This window comes from Triticum aestivum, chromosome 7A (assembly GCF_018294505.1).
Source record: "Triticum aestivum cultivar Chinese Spring chromosome 7A, IWGSC CS RefSeq v2.1, whole genome shotgun sequence".
Classification (NCBI taxonomy): Eukaryota; Viridiplantae; Streptophyta; class Magnoliopsida; order Poales; family Poaceae; genus Triticum; species Triticum aestivum.
Window position 1 is genome coordinate 86,826,794 of NC_057812.1, and position 15,093 is coordinate 86,841,886.

General features: G+C 44.6%; 1 non-coding gene across 1 annotated transcript; it reads right to left on the reverse strand.

Moving 5' to 3' along the window:
• Positions 1–12,172: 12,172 nt before the first annotated feature.
• On the reverse strand, positions 12,173–12,245 carry TRNAA-AGC (transfer RNA alanine (anticodon AGC)). The gene has a single exon. It is a non-coding gene; the product is annotated as a tRNA-Ala (tRNA).
• Positions 12,246–15,093: the final 2,848 nt, after the last annotated feature.

Here is a 15,093-nt window from a genome sequence, read left to right on the forward strand (position 1 = left end):
TACTATGCTACATTTGGAGCTATTCCAAATAACTGTTCTACTATACGAATCCAGTTTACTACTCAGAATAATCTGGATTAGTGTCAAAGTTTGCATCGGCGTAACCCTTTACGACGAACTCTTTTACCACCTCCATAATTGAGAAAATTCCTTATTCCACTAGTTACTAAGGATAACTTTGACCGCTGTCCTGTGATCCATTCTTGGATCACTCTTGTACCCCTTGACTGACTCATGGCAAGGCACACTTCAGGTGCGGTACACAGCATAGCATACTGTAGGGCCTATGTCTTAAGCATAGGAGACGACCTTCGTCCTTTCTCTCTATTCTGCCGTGGTCGAACTTTAAGTCTTAACTTCATACCTTACAACTCAGGCAAGAACTCCTTCTTTGACTGATCCATCTTGAACACCTTCAAGATCATGTCAAGGTATGTGCTCATTTGAAAGTACCATTAAGTGTTTTGATCTATCCTTATAGATCTTGATGCTCAATGTTCAAGTAGCTTGATCCAGGCTTTCCATTGAAAAACACTTTCCAAATAACCCTATATGCTTTCCAGAAATTCTACGTCATTTCTGATCAACAATATGTCAACAACATATATCATCAGAAATTCTATAGTGCTCCCACTCACTTCTTTGGAAATACAAGTTTCTCATAAACTTTGTATAAACCCAAAACCTTTGATCATCTCATCAAAGCATACATTCCAACTCCGAGATGCTTACTCCAGTCCCTAGAAGGATTGCTGGAGCTTTGCATACTTATTAGCATATTTCAGGATTGACAAAACCTTCCGGTTGTATCACATACAACCTTTCCTCAAAAAATCGTCGAGGAAACAATGTTTTGACATCCTATCTGCAAGATTTCATAAATAATGCAGTAATCGCTAATATAATTCCAACAGACTATTAGCATCGCTACGAGTGAGAAAGTCTCATCGTAGTCAACTCCTTGAACTTGTCGGAAAACATCTTAATGACAAGTCGAGCTTTCTTAATGGTGATACTTACCATCATTGTCCGTCTTCCTTCTAAAATCCATCTGTACTCAACAGCCTTACGACCATCAAGCTGTTCTGCCAAAGTCTACACTTTGTTTTCCATACATGGATCCTCTCTCGGATTTTATGGCCTCGAGCCATTTATCGGAATCCAGGCCCACCATCGCTTCTCCATAGCTCGTAGGTTCATTGTTGTCTAGCAACATGACTTCCAAGACAGGATTACGTACCACTCTGAAGTAGTACGCATCCTTGTCATCCCACGAGGTTTGGTAGTGACTTGATCTGAAGTTTCATGATCACTATCATAAGCTTCCACTTCAATTGGTGTAGGTGCCACAGGAACAACTCCCTGTGCCCTGTCACACACTAGTTGAAGAGACGGTTCAATAACCTCATCAAGTCTCCACCATCCTCCCACTCAATTCTTTCGAGAGAAACTTTTCCTCGAGAAAGGACCCGATTCTAGAAACAATCCCTTATTGCTTTCGGATCTGAGACAGGAGGTATACCCAACTGTTTTGGGTGTCCTATGAAGATGCATTTATCCGCTTTGGGTTCGAGCTTATCAGCCTGAAACTTTTCCACATAAGCGTCGCAGCCCCAAACTTTTAAGAAATGACAGCTTAGGTTTCTCTAAACCATAGTTCATACGGTGTCATCTCATCGGAATTACGTGGTGCCCCTTTTAAAGTGAATGTGGTTGTCTCTAATGCCTAACCCATAAACTATCGTGGTAATTCGATAAGAGACATCATGGTATGCATCATATCCAATAGGGTGCAGTTATGATGTTCGGACACACCATCACACTATGGTGTTCCAGGCTGTATTAGTTGTGAAACAATTTCCACAATGTCTTAATTCTGTGCCAAACTCGTAATTCAGATATTCATCTCTATGATCATATCATAGATATTTTATCCTCTTGTCACGACGATCTTTCAACTTCACCCTGAAATTACTTGAACCTTTCAATAATTCAGACTCGTGATTCATCAAGTAAATATACTCAACATCTACTCAAATCATCTGTGAAGTAAGAACATAACGATATCCACTACATGCCTCAGCACTCATTGGACTGCACACATCAAAATGTATTACTTCCAACAAGTTGCTTTCTAGTTCCATTTTACTGAAAACGAGGCTTTCAGTCATCTTGCCCATGTGGTATGATTTGCATGTCTCAAGTGATTCAAAATCAAGTGAGTCCAAACGGTCCATTTGCATGGAGTTTCTTCATGCATATACACCAATAGACATGGTTCGCATGTCTCAAACTTTTCAAAAATGAGTGAGCCCAAAGATCCATCAACATGGAGCTTCTTCATGCGTTTTATACCGATATGACTTACGTGGCAGTGCCACAAGTAGGTGGTACTATCATTACTATCTTTTGGCATGAACATGTGTATCACTACGATCGAGATTCAATAAACCATTCATTTTAGGTGTAAGACCATTGAAGGTATTATTCAAATAAACAGAGTAACCATTATTCTCCTTAAATGAATAACCGTATTGCGATAGACATAATCCAATCATGTCTATGCTCAACGCAAACACCAATCTCGATGGTAGAGGGAGCGTGCGATGCTTGATCATATCAACATTGGAAACACTTCCAACACATATCGTCAGCTCACCTTTAGCTAGTCTCCGTTTATTCCGTAGCTTTTATTTCGAGTTACTAACACTTAGCAACCGAACCGGTATCTAATACCCTGGTGCTACTAGGAGTACTAGTAAAGTACACATCAACAATGTATATCCAATATACTTCTATCGACCTTGCCAGCCTTCTCATCTACCAAGTATCTAGGGTAATTCTGCTCCAGTGGCTGTTCCCCTTATTACAGAAGCACTTAGTCTCGGGTTTGGGTTCAACCTTGGGTTTCTTCACTAGAGCAGCAGCTGAATTGCCGTTTCATGAAGTATCCCTTCTTGCCCTTGCCCTTCTTGAAACTAGTGGTTTCACCAACCATCAACAATTGATGCTCCTTCTTGATTTCTACTTTTGTGGTGTCAAACATCGCGAATATCTCAAGGATCATCATATATGTCCCTGATATATTATAGTTCATCACGAAGCTCTAGCAGCTTGGTGGTAATGACTTCGGAGAAACATCACTATCTCATCTGGAAGATCAACTCCCACTCGATTCAAGCGATTGTTGTACTCAGACAATCTGAGCACAAGTTCAACAATTGAGCTTTTCTCCTTAGTTTGCAGGCTAAGAAAATCGTCGGAGGTCTTATACCTCTTGACGTGGGCACGAGCCTGAAATCCCAATTTCAGCCCTCGAAACATCTCATATGTTCGCGACGTTTCAAAAACGTCTTTGGTGCCTCAATTCTAAACCATTTAGCATTACCACTGAACTATCATGTAGTCATCAAAACGTGTATGTCAGATGTTCGCAACATCCACAGACAACGTTCGAGGTTCAGCACACTGAGCGGTGCATTAAGGACATAAGCCTTCTATGAAGCAATGAGGACAATCCTCAGTTTACGGACCTAGTCCGCATAATTCTACTATCAACTTTCAACTAAATTTTCTCTAGGAACATATCTAAACAGTAGAACTGAAGCGCGAGCTACGACATAATTTGCGAAGACCTTTTTGACTATGTTCAGGATAATTAAGTTCATCTTATGAACTCCCACTCAGATAGACATCCCTCTAGTCATCTAAGTGATTACATGATCCGAGTCAACTAGGCCGTGTCCGATCATCACGTGAGACGGACTAGTCAACATCGGTGAACATCTTCATGTTGATCGTATCTACCATACGACTCATGCTCGACCTTTCGGTCTCTTGTGTTCCGAGGCCATGTCTGTACATGCTAGGCTCGTCAAGTCAACCTAAGTGTTTGCATGTGTTCCGAGGCCATGTCTGTACATGCTAGGCTCGTCAACACCCGTTGTATTCGAACGTAAGAATCTATACACCCGATCATCACGTGGTGCTTCGAAACTACGAACTGTCGCAACGGTGCACAGTTAGGGGGAACACTTTCTTGAAATTTTAATGAGAGATCATCTTATTTACTACCGTCATTCTAAGAAAATAAGATGTATAAACATGATAAACATCACATGCAATCAAATAGTGACATGATATGGCCAATATCATATTGCTCCTTTTGATCTCCATCTTCGGGGCTCCATGATCATCATCGTCACCGGCATGACACCATGATCTCCATCATCATGATCTCCATCATCGTGTCTTCATGAAGTTGTCTCGCCAACTATTACTTCTACTTCTACAGCTAACGGTTAGCAATAAAGTAAAGTAATTACATGACGTTTATGTTGACACGCAGGTCATAAATAAATTAAGACAACTCCTATGGCTCCTGCCGGTTGTCATACTCATCGACATGCAAGTCGTGATTCCTATTACAAGAACATGATCATCTCATACATCACATATCATTCATCACATTCTTCTTGGCCATATCACATCACATAGCATACCCTGCAAAAACAAGTTAGACGTCCTCTAATTGTTGTTTGCATGTTTTACGTGGCTGCTATGGGTTTCTAGCAAGAACGTTTCTTACCTACGCAAAAACCACAACGTGATATGCCAATTGCTATTTACCCTTCATAAGGACCCTTTTCATCGAATCCGATCCGACTAAAGTGGGAGAGACAGACACCCGCTAGCCACCTTATGCAACTAGTGCAGGTCAGTCGGTGGAACCAGCCTCACGTAAGAGTACGTGTAAGGTCGGTCCGGGCCGCTTCATCCCACAATGCCGCCGAATCAAGATAAGACTAGTAACGGCAAGCATATTGAACAAAATCAACGCCCACAACTACTTTGTGTTCTACTCGTGCATAGAAACTACGCATAGACCTAGCTCATGATGCCACTGTTGGGGAACGTAGCAATAATTCAAAATTTTCCTACGTGTCACCAAGATCTATCTATGGAGTCATCTAGCAACGAGGGAGGAGTGGATCTACATACCCTTGTAGATCGCGCGCGGAAGCGTTCAAGAGAACGGGGTTGATGGAGTCGTACTCGTCGTGATCCAAATCACCGATGATCCTAGCGCCGAACGGACGGCACCTCCGCGTTCAACACACGTACGGAGCAGCGACGTCTCCTCCTTCTTGATCCAGCAAGGGGGGAGGAGAGGTTGATGGAGATCCAGCAGCACGACGGCGTGGTGGTGGAAGTAGCGGGATTCCAACAGGGCTTCGCCAAGCGCTGCGGGAGGAGGGAGATGTGTCATGGGAGGGAGAGGGAGGCGCCAGGGCTTAGGTATGGTTGCCCTCCCTTCCCCCCACTATATATAGGGCCAAGGGAGAGGGGGAGGGCGCAGCCTTGCCCCTTCCTCCAAGGAAGGGTGCGGCCAAGGGGGGAGGAGTCCATCCTCCCCAAGGCACCTCGGAGGTGCCTTCCCCCTTTAGGACTCTCCCTCCTCTTGTCCTTTGGCGCATGGGCCTCTAGGGGCTGGTGCCCTTGGCCCATGTAGGCCAAGGCGCACCCCCTACATCCCATGTGGCCCCCCGGGGCAGGTGGCCCCACCCGGTGGACCCCGGGACCCTTCCGGTGGTCCCGGTACAATACCGGTGACCCCGAAACTTGTCCCGATGCCCGAAATAGCACTTCCTATATATAATTCTTTACCTTCGGACCATTCCGGAACTCCTCGTGACGTCCGGGATCTCATCTGGGACTCCGAATAACTTTCGGTTTACCGCATACTAATATCTCTATAACCCTAGCGTCACCGAACCTTAAGTGTGTAGACCCTACGGGTTCGGGAGACATGCAGACATGACCGAGACGACTCTCCGGCCAATAACCAATAGCGGGATCTGGATACCCATGTTGGCTCCCACATGTTCCACGATGATCTCATCGGATGAACCACGATGTCAAGGACTTAATCAATCCCGTATACAATTCCCTTTGTCTATCGGTATGATACTTGCCCGAGATTCGATCATCGGTATCCCGATACCTTGTTCAATCTCGTTACCGGCAAGTCTCTTTACTTGTTCCGTAACACATCATCCCATGATCAACTCCTTGATCACATTGTGCACATTATGATGATGTCCTACCGAGTGGGCCCAGAGACACCTCTCCGTCACACGGAGTGACAAATCCCAGTCTCGATTCGTGCCAACCCAACAGACACTTTCGGAGATACCCGTAGTGTACCTTTATAGCCACCCAGTTACGTTGTGACGTTTGGCACACCCAAAGAACTCCTACGGTATCCAAGAGTTGCACAATCTCATGGTCTAAGGAAATGATACTTGACATTAGAAAAGCTTTAGCATACGAACTACACGATCTAGTGCTATGCTTAGGATTGGGTCTTGTCCATCACATCATTCTCCTAATGATGTGATCCCGTTATCAACGACATCCAATGTCCATGGTCAGGAAACCATAACCATCTATTGATCAACGAGCTAGTCAACTAGAGGCTTACTAGGGACATGGTGTTGTCTATGTATCCACACATGTATCTGAGTTTCCTATCAATACAATTCTAGCATGGATAATAAACGATTATCATGAACAAGGAAATATAATAATAACTAATTTATTATTGCCTCTAGGGCATATTTCCAACACATGCCCCTCGAGATAGTGCGGCGCGCTTGGCCGTGGCTCGAGCCCGTCAAAGATCAAGTCTCCACGGATGTCAGCTGTGTAGTTTAAGCTTCCAAACCTGACTTGATGGCCAGGGGCGTAGCTTTCGATCTGCTCCAGGTGGCCGAGCGAATCGGCCCGCAGAGCGAAGCCGCCGAAGATGAAGATCTGTCCGGGGAGCAAAGTCTCACCCTGGACCGCATCGCTGTTGATGATCAAAGGAGCCATCGGGCCTAAAGGTGACGACACAGAGGAACTCTCAATGAAAGCACCCATGTCGGTGTCAAAACCGGCGGATCTCGGGTAGTGGGTCCCGAACTGTGCGTCTAGGCCGGATGGTAACAGCAGGCAGGGAACACGATGTTTTACCCAGGTTCGGGCCCTCTTGATGGAGGTAAAACCCTACGTCCTGCTTGATTAATATTGATGATATGGGTAGTACAAGAGTAGATCTACCACGAGATCAAGGAGGCTAAACCATAGAAGCTAGCCTACGGTATGATTGTTGTATATGGAGTTGATTGCCTACGGACTACAACCCTCCGGTTTATATAGACACCGGATAGGGTTAGGGTTACATAGAGTCGGTTACAATGGTAGGAGATCTTGAATATCCACATCGCCAAGCTTGCCTTCCACGCCAAGGAAAGTCCCATCCGGACATGGGACAAAGTCTTCAATCTTGTATCTTCATAGTCCAGGAGTCCGGCTGAAGGTATAGTCCGGCTACCCGAACACCCCCTAATACAGGACTCCCTCAATAACCAATAGCGGAACCTGGATGCTCATATTGGCTTCTACATATTCTACGAAGATCTTTATCGGTCAGACCGCATAACAACCTACGTTGTTCCCTTTGTCATCGGTATGTTACTTGCCCGAGATTCGATCGTCGGTATCTCAATACCTAGTTCAATCTCGTTACCGGCAAGTCTCTTTACTCGTTTCGTAATACATCATCTCGCAACTAACTCATTAGTTGCAATGCTTGCAAGGCTTATGTGATGTGCATTACCGAGAGGGCCCAGAGATACCTCTCCGACAATCGGAGTGACAAATCCTAATCTCGAAATACACCAACCCAACATTTACCTTTGGAGACACCTGTAGAGCTCCTTTATAATCACCCAGTTATGTTGTGACGTTTGGTAGCACACAAAGTGTTCCTCCGGCAAACGGGAGTTGCATATCTCATAGTCATAGGAACATGTATAAGTCATGAAGAAAGCAATAGCAACATACTAAACGATCGGGTGCTAAGCTAATGGAATGGGTCATGTCAATCACATCATTCTCCTAATAATGTGACACCGTTAATCAAATGACAACACATGTCTATGGTTAGGAAACATAACCATATTTGATTAATGAGCTAGTCAAGTAGAGGCATACTAGTGACGTTTAGTTTGTCTATGTATTCACACAAGTATTATGTTTCCGGATAATACAATTCTAGCATGAATAATAAACATTTATCATGATATAAGGAAATAAAATAATAACATTATTATTGCCTCTAGTGCATATTTCCTTCATGGCTCGCATGTGTCAAGTGATTCAAAATCAAGTGACTCCAAACATCCATCGACATGGAGTTTCTTCATGCATCTTACGCCATTATGACCTAAGTGGCAGTGCCACGAGAAAGTGGTACTATCATTATTAACTCTACATCTTTTGGCGTGAACATGTGTATTACCACGACCGAGATTCAATGAACCATTCACATAGGGTGCATGACCATGAAAGGTATCATTCATGTAAACAGAATAACCATTATTCTCTAACTTAAATGAATGATCGTATTGCAATGAACATGATCTAATCATATTCATGCTCAACGTAGACACCTGATAACATTTATCTAGGTTCAATATTAATCCCGAAGGTAGATGGAGCGTGCGATGGTGATCTCATCAACTTTGGAAACACTTCCAACACACATCGTCACCTCGCCCTTAGCCAGTCTCCGTTTAGTCCATAGCTTTTGCTTCAAGTCACCAATAATAGTAACTGAACCGGTATCCAATACCCAGGTGCTACCAGGAGTACTAGTGAGGTACACATTAATAACACGTATAAATTTTGTTGAAGTTGCCAGCCTTCTTATCTACCATGCATTTGGGGTAATTCCGCTACCAGTGACCGTTCCCCTTACAATAGAAGCGCTTAGTCTCGGGTTTGGGTTCAACATTGGGTTCCTTCACTGGAGCGGCAACTGGTTTGCCATCCATGAAGTTTCCCTTCTAGCCCTTGCCCTTCTTGAAATCAGTGGTCTTGTTAAACCATCAACACTTGATGCTCCTTCTTGATTTCTACCTTTTGCGGTCTTAAGCACCGCGAACAGCTCCGGGATCAATTCCATCCCTTGCATGTTATAGTTCATCACGAAGATCTAGTAGCTTAGTGATAGTGGCTAGAGAACTCTATCAATCACTATCTTATCTGAAAGTTTAACTCCCACTTGATTTAAGTGATTGTAGCACCCAGACATTCTGAGCACATGCTCACTAGCTGAGCTATTCTCCTCCATCTTGTTGGCAAAAGAACTTGTCAGAGGTCGCACACCTCTCAACACGGGCATGAGCCTGAAATCCCAATTTCAGCTTTTGGAACATCGCATATATTCTATGGCGTTCAAAACGTTATTGGAATCCCGATTCTAAGCCGTAAAGTATGGTGCACTAAACTATCAAGTAGTCATCAGGATGTGTCTGTCAGGTGTTCACAACATCTACAGACGACGTTGTAGGGGTTTGCACATCGAGCGGTGCATCAAAGACGTAAGCCTTCTGTCTAGTAGTGAGGACTCCTCAGACTACGGACCTAGTCCGCATCATTACTTACAATATCTTTCAACTTAATCTTTCTCTAGGAATGTATTGAAACAGTGAGCTACAACGTGAGCTATTTATCTACAACATATTTGTAAAGACAATTTAGCTAGTATCTATATGTGTGTGTGCAACTTCTGATGGGGGCAGGACAATTACACAGGGAGAGCAGTTTGTCCAAACAGCTATGGTAAGTCTCAGTCAATGTTATATCCATAAAATCATACATTAAATCTGTGGAGAAAAGTTCAGTTTTTTCTCTCTCTTGCATGTTATGTCACTTAAATAAGACTTAGTTAAATCTCACTTGACTAAGACTTATCCGCACCCATGTAACTCTTTGTCCAAGTACCATGGATCAATCTCCTTGTGGGCGACACGATACAACCGATGAAAGCTCAAGATGGATGCTATTACCGCCATGATTGACTAGGCTACTAGCCTAATTAGTCAGGGTTAGGCACGTCACCTCAGATTGGGTGGCTTAATTTATCGGTGCGTGCATGTGATAAGAGACACGCTAGACTTTTAGAAACACCCGTGCCGATCAGGTTCAGGTTTTTAACTCTTAGCTAGATTGACTTCTTTTTGTGATAGCTGCATCATCTTGATCGGCTGGTCCATTGCACCTTCGTTCAAAACATCGAGGCGGGTACGTCGTATCATGTCCAGACCACAGACCACCGTTCATCATCGTGAAAACAGAAGTACAGACCACCGAGTAGGGCTGCAAACGAGTCGAGCTCGAGCAAGTTGGAGTTGGCTTAGCTCAACTCATATGAAAATTCGAGCGAGCTCAAACAAAGTGAAGCTCATGATCGAGCTCTAGAACATGACTCGTGCTCATCTTGTAACGATCTCGAGTCGATCTCGAGCTAGTTTCGAGCTAAATGAGATGGTAAAAATTACAAATCTATGGATGAAAAACAAAAAAAATAAGATGAATATGCTGGAAACCTTTGCCAAAAATATAGGATATTTAACACATAGTGGACCACATGTCATAATTAGGCCTAAATCTTCTCCACACTTAATTAAGTTTCCATGTTCGTTGGTAAATAAAATGGAGAAAAATTATGGACAATATATATGGTAATAAATTATCTTATTTCATTTAATATATGGCACGATCATTTAATATAATGATATTCTGTCGAGCTATTGAGTTAAAATCGAGCGAGCCAACATTAGCTCAAGATCGACTCATTTCTCGGCCGAGCTACATAAAATGTTCAAACTCAGTTTGTTTCTTTTCGAGTCAATATCGAGTCGAGTCAAAAAACGAGTCAATCTCGAGTGGCTCACGTGCCTCAAGCTTTTCTTGCAGCCCTACCACCGACTTGCCAAATACAAAAGGAATACAAAAAGGGCCGAGACCGCCGGGATTCCGGGAGTCGACGGACAAAGGTGATTACGAGCCAAGTTCAGCGAACTCCGGTCTTGATGATAAACACCCGTCTACTTCTGCCCGGACAAGAAAGCAATCGATCGATGACGGCCGGCATCTCTGGAGCCACACGTGTTCTTCAGAAGCTGATCGAAAGCATTGAAGTTTACTCCCGCCTCCGTGCGTTGCACTTGCGCTGAGTCTCTTCACGATCGAGAGCGAGAGTAAAGATTCGACCGCCAAACGAACGTGCGTGAGAAGTATGCCAGTTAATTAATTGACTCGTCTGGCCGGCCGGCCGGCACTAGTTTACTTAACGGCGGTCACCCGCTCGTTGCGGAGCACGAGAGATTCGATGGTCGATCGGTCCAGGCTCCATGGATGCTCACACAGGACAGGAGTAGTATGCCGTTTGTGTATGTTGGTTTCTCTGGATAATAACCAGGCACATGCTAATGCTTGGTCCACGATGCATGGGCTGGGAGACCGGAGGCGGGGCAATGCGCCATGGTCCATGTGTGAAGGGAAGCAGGGTACATACCGGCATGCCCCCCGGAGGAAGGTGGGACGTCTCCCGGCAGGTCGGCGATCTCTGGCACTTCATGGACCTTGGCGGCATGCTCTCGTGCACACGTGTTCTTCAGAAGCTGATCGAAAGCATTGAAGTTTACTCCCGCCTCCGTGCGTTGCACTTGCGCTGAGTCTCTTCACGATCGAGAGCGAGAGTAAAGATTCGACCGCCAAACGAACGTGCGTGAGAAGTATGCCAGTTAATTAATTGACTCGTCTGGCCGGCCGGCCGGCACTAGTTTACTTAACGGCGGTCACCCGCTCGTTGCGGAGCACGAGAGATTCGATGGTCGATCGGTCCAGGCTCCATGGATGCTCACACAGGACAGGAGTAGTATGCCGTTTGTGTATGTTGGTTTCTCTGGATAATAACCAGGCACATGCTAATGCTTGGTCCACGATGCATGGGCTGGGAGACCGGAGGCGGGGCAATGCGCCATGGTCCATGTGTGAAGGGAAGCAGGGTACATACCGGCATGCCCCCCGGAGGAAGGTGGGACGTCTCCCGGCAGGTCGGCGATCTCTGGCACTTCATGGACCTTGGCGGCATGCTCTCGTGCACTCGCAGGCATTGCACTTGCATGCACACACGCGACATATGCCGCAGCTCCGCCCAAGACGTTGCGGGATGTGTGTGTAGCGGCCCGGTGATGACGCCGATGTCGACCCAGCCTTCTGCCCTCTGGCCTGCAGGTCACGGCCCACAGGGTTTCTGCCCAAGACAAAAAAAAAGTGGAGAAGTGGGGTATCGATCCCCATACCTCTCGCATGCTAAGCGAGCGCTCTACCATCTGAGCTACATCCCCGACGATGTTCAAAGTGAATCCGTCTATTATTTCAATGTAGAACATTCGAGAACAAACCAGAAACCAAATTGAGTATACACGAACAAACCAGCATCGTGTGCATCGCATGTCCGGTGGACAGTAATTAAGCTGCTGACTCGCTTGGAACGATCATCCATCCACTCTAGGGTAAGTGTTGCACAGTAACCCCAGTGCTTGCTGATATTTGGGATTCCAGGGTCCCGAAAAAGGTAATGATCTTCGCGTGGCTGTTCTACCTTGATCGTCTCAACACAAGGAAGGACTTGCACATGAAGAACATTCCAGGCACGGAAGCTTGCCCAAGATGCTCTCATGCGGTGGAGGACTGTGAACATCTCTTTTTCTCGTGTCCGGCAGCTCGCGGGATTTGGTGGGAATCAGTATCTGTCCTCTTTTCACGCCGATTGGAGATCTCTTGCGCACAACACTACCAGCTCCGCTGCCCAGCTCGGGTAGCTCCTTCATGTTCCTTCTAATTCTCTGCAAGATTCCGGATGCAATGAACAAGAAAGTCTTCCGAAGCCTTGAGACCGATGCAAGTAGTTCTATTAAAACTATTTTAGATGATTTGATTGTTTGGACCCATCGACTTATGTCCGAAACTCTCAAGGGTCCTGTGAACTCCGTAACACTTGATAACTTTTGAAATATATTCAGGCGGGGAGTTTTCCCCGGTGACCATTTCAAAATAAAAATATTTCAGACATCTGCTTATACTTGCCAATTTTGCCATTTTTGCTGGTCGTTTAGTGTCTTTTTTGCCCATTGCATTGTCTATTCTATTTCCTTGAGAAATGTCAGTTATAAGATGCCCCTAAGGGTGCCTTTTCAAAAAAAAAACAGCCGCCGTAACTTAGTACACTGTCAAGTAATTCACTTTTCTATTTTTCATGACATTAATTTGACCCAGTTTAACCGGTTAAGGTGAGTACTAGACCCTTGTATTTTGGTTTGAATTCGATCGTATATTTGATTTGCTGATTTGTATACACATGAAGTTTACAGTGATACCACTCAAGAAAGCAAACAACTACACCGGCAGCTGCGACGAGTGCAACTTCGACCCTTGCCCTTCGCGCGTCAGCCCCTGCACCAGTGGCGTAGTCAGGATTTTATGCCAGGGTGGTCCAATTGACAAAACAAAATCACACCACATATTCAACTAACAAACGCATATTAATACTTCAAATGCATATAGCAAGAAGATCTTTCAGAACATGTTAGAATTCATGGTTAAATCATAAATTTGCGTAATAGAAGATAGTACACCTCGTTTGTGAGGATAGCACCTTCTCATTACTATCAAAGTCTCAATTGCTGCATGTCAAATGAAAAAGGAGTAACAATCTTCTTCTGGATGTTCCGAAGAAAGGGATCCAGTGTCTAAGGTTCTCTGCATCACCCGATATTGCGACCTCTGCCGGTACGGGTTGGGGCAGCAGTGCCGGGAAACCTGCCAGAAGGAGTGCTCTGCGCCCAAATGCGTACCCTGGAACCCTCAGAACTAGGTACTCCAGTATCATGTATTGTATGCCCACCGTATCTGCCGGTGCATTCATGTGCATCTATGTATGCAGTGTGTACTAGATGATGTGACACCGAATTTTTATTTTTTTTTCGCAAATACGCAAAACTTATGCATCATTTCATTGATAGAAAAAATTAAAATGAGTACAGGAGGCGACCTTTTACAGTGCATCTAGTCAATATGGGCCATCCATTTTCAGTGGACGAACAAACCAGATTAACCAATACTACAACACACACTAGTAGAAAAAGGGTCAAATGTGAAGCACATTAGTGCCGGTTTGAATTTGAGCCGGCACTAATGTGACCATTAGTGTCGGTTCCAACGGCTAGGCGGGCGGGCATCATTAGTATCGGTTCGTAGGCAACCTTTAGTACCGGTTCATGCCACGAACCGGTACTAATGAGGCCAGTGCGGTTGTGGTCAGGCTGGGGCCCCCACGAAGACCTTTAGTACCGGTTCATGGCATGAACCGGTACTAGAGTTTCTTAGTAAGCTGATTTTTAGTCCCACCTCGCCAAGAGAGAGGCAGTATGAGCGGTTTATAAGCCGTGAGTGCAGAGACAATGACGAAGAGGTGCAATGCTTACCTGCACGTTGATTAGCTTCAAGCCTTTCGGAATAGCATAGATTGCACTGAGCTATGTGCAGAGCAGTCTACATTATTCCGAAATGCTTCAAGCAAATTAACCAGCATTGCATCTTTTTTTTTAATAACTTATTTGAACTCCGGACTTCTTGTGTTCCGTATGCAGCATTCAAAGCGACGTCATCAACTTCCAACATGTTCTGACATCACTTATTGTTTTTCAATCATTTACCGAATTGTTTAAAGATCTAAATGACCGTGAAATTGAAAATCTCTACAAAATGAACTGTGAAAATATTGAAATTTAGCATGGTATCATCATTTCACCCGCATAGCATGTGCGAAAGAGTAGAGATGGTCACGGCAAAAACTGGACGCACTTCGTGTACAAACCGGACAATCTCTTTCGGAGTATCAGGATTTCGGACGAGAACTTATCTGTTACACGGGCACTTCAATGTTTTTTAAACTTATTTTAACTCCGGACTTCTTTTGTGTTCAGTATACAGCATTCAAAGCGACGTCATCAATTTCCAACATGTTCTGACATCATTTGTTTTTCAGTCATTTATCGAATTGTTTAAAGAGCTAAATGACCGTGAAATTGAAAATCACTACAAAATAAACTGTGAAAATGTTGAAACTCGGCATGGTATCATCATTTCACCTGCATAGCATGTGCGAAAGAGTATAGAGGGTCACGACAAAAA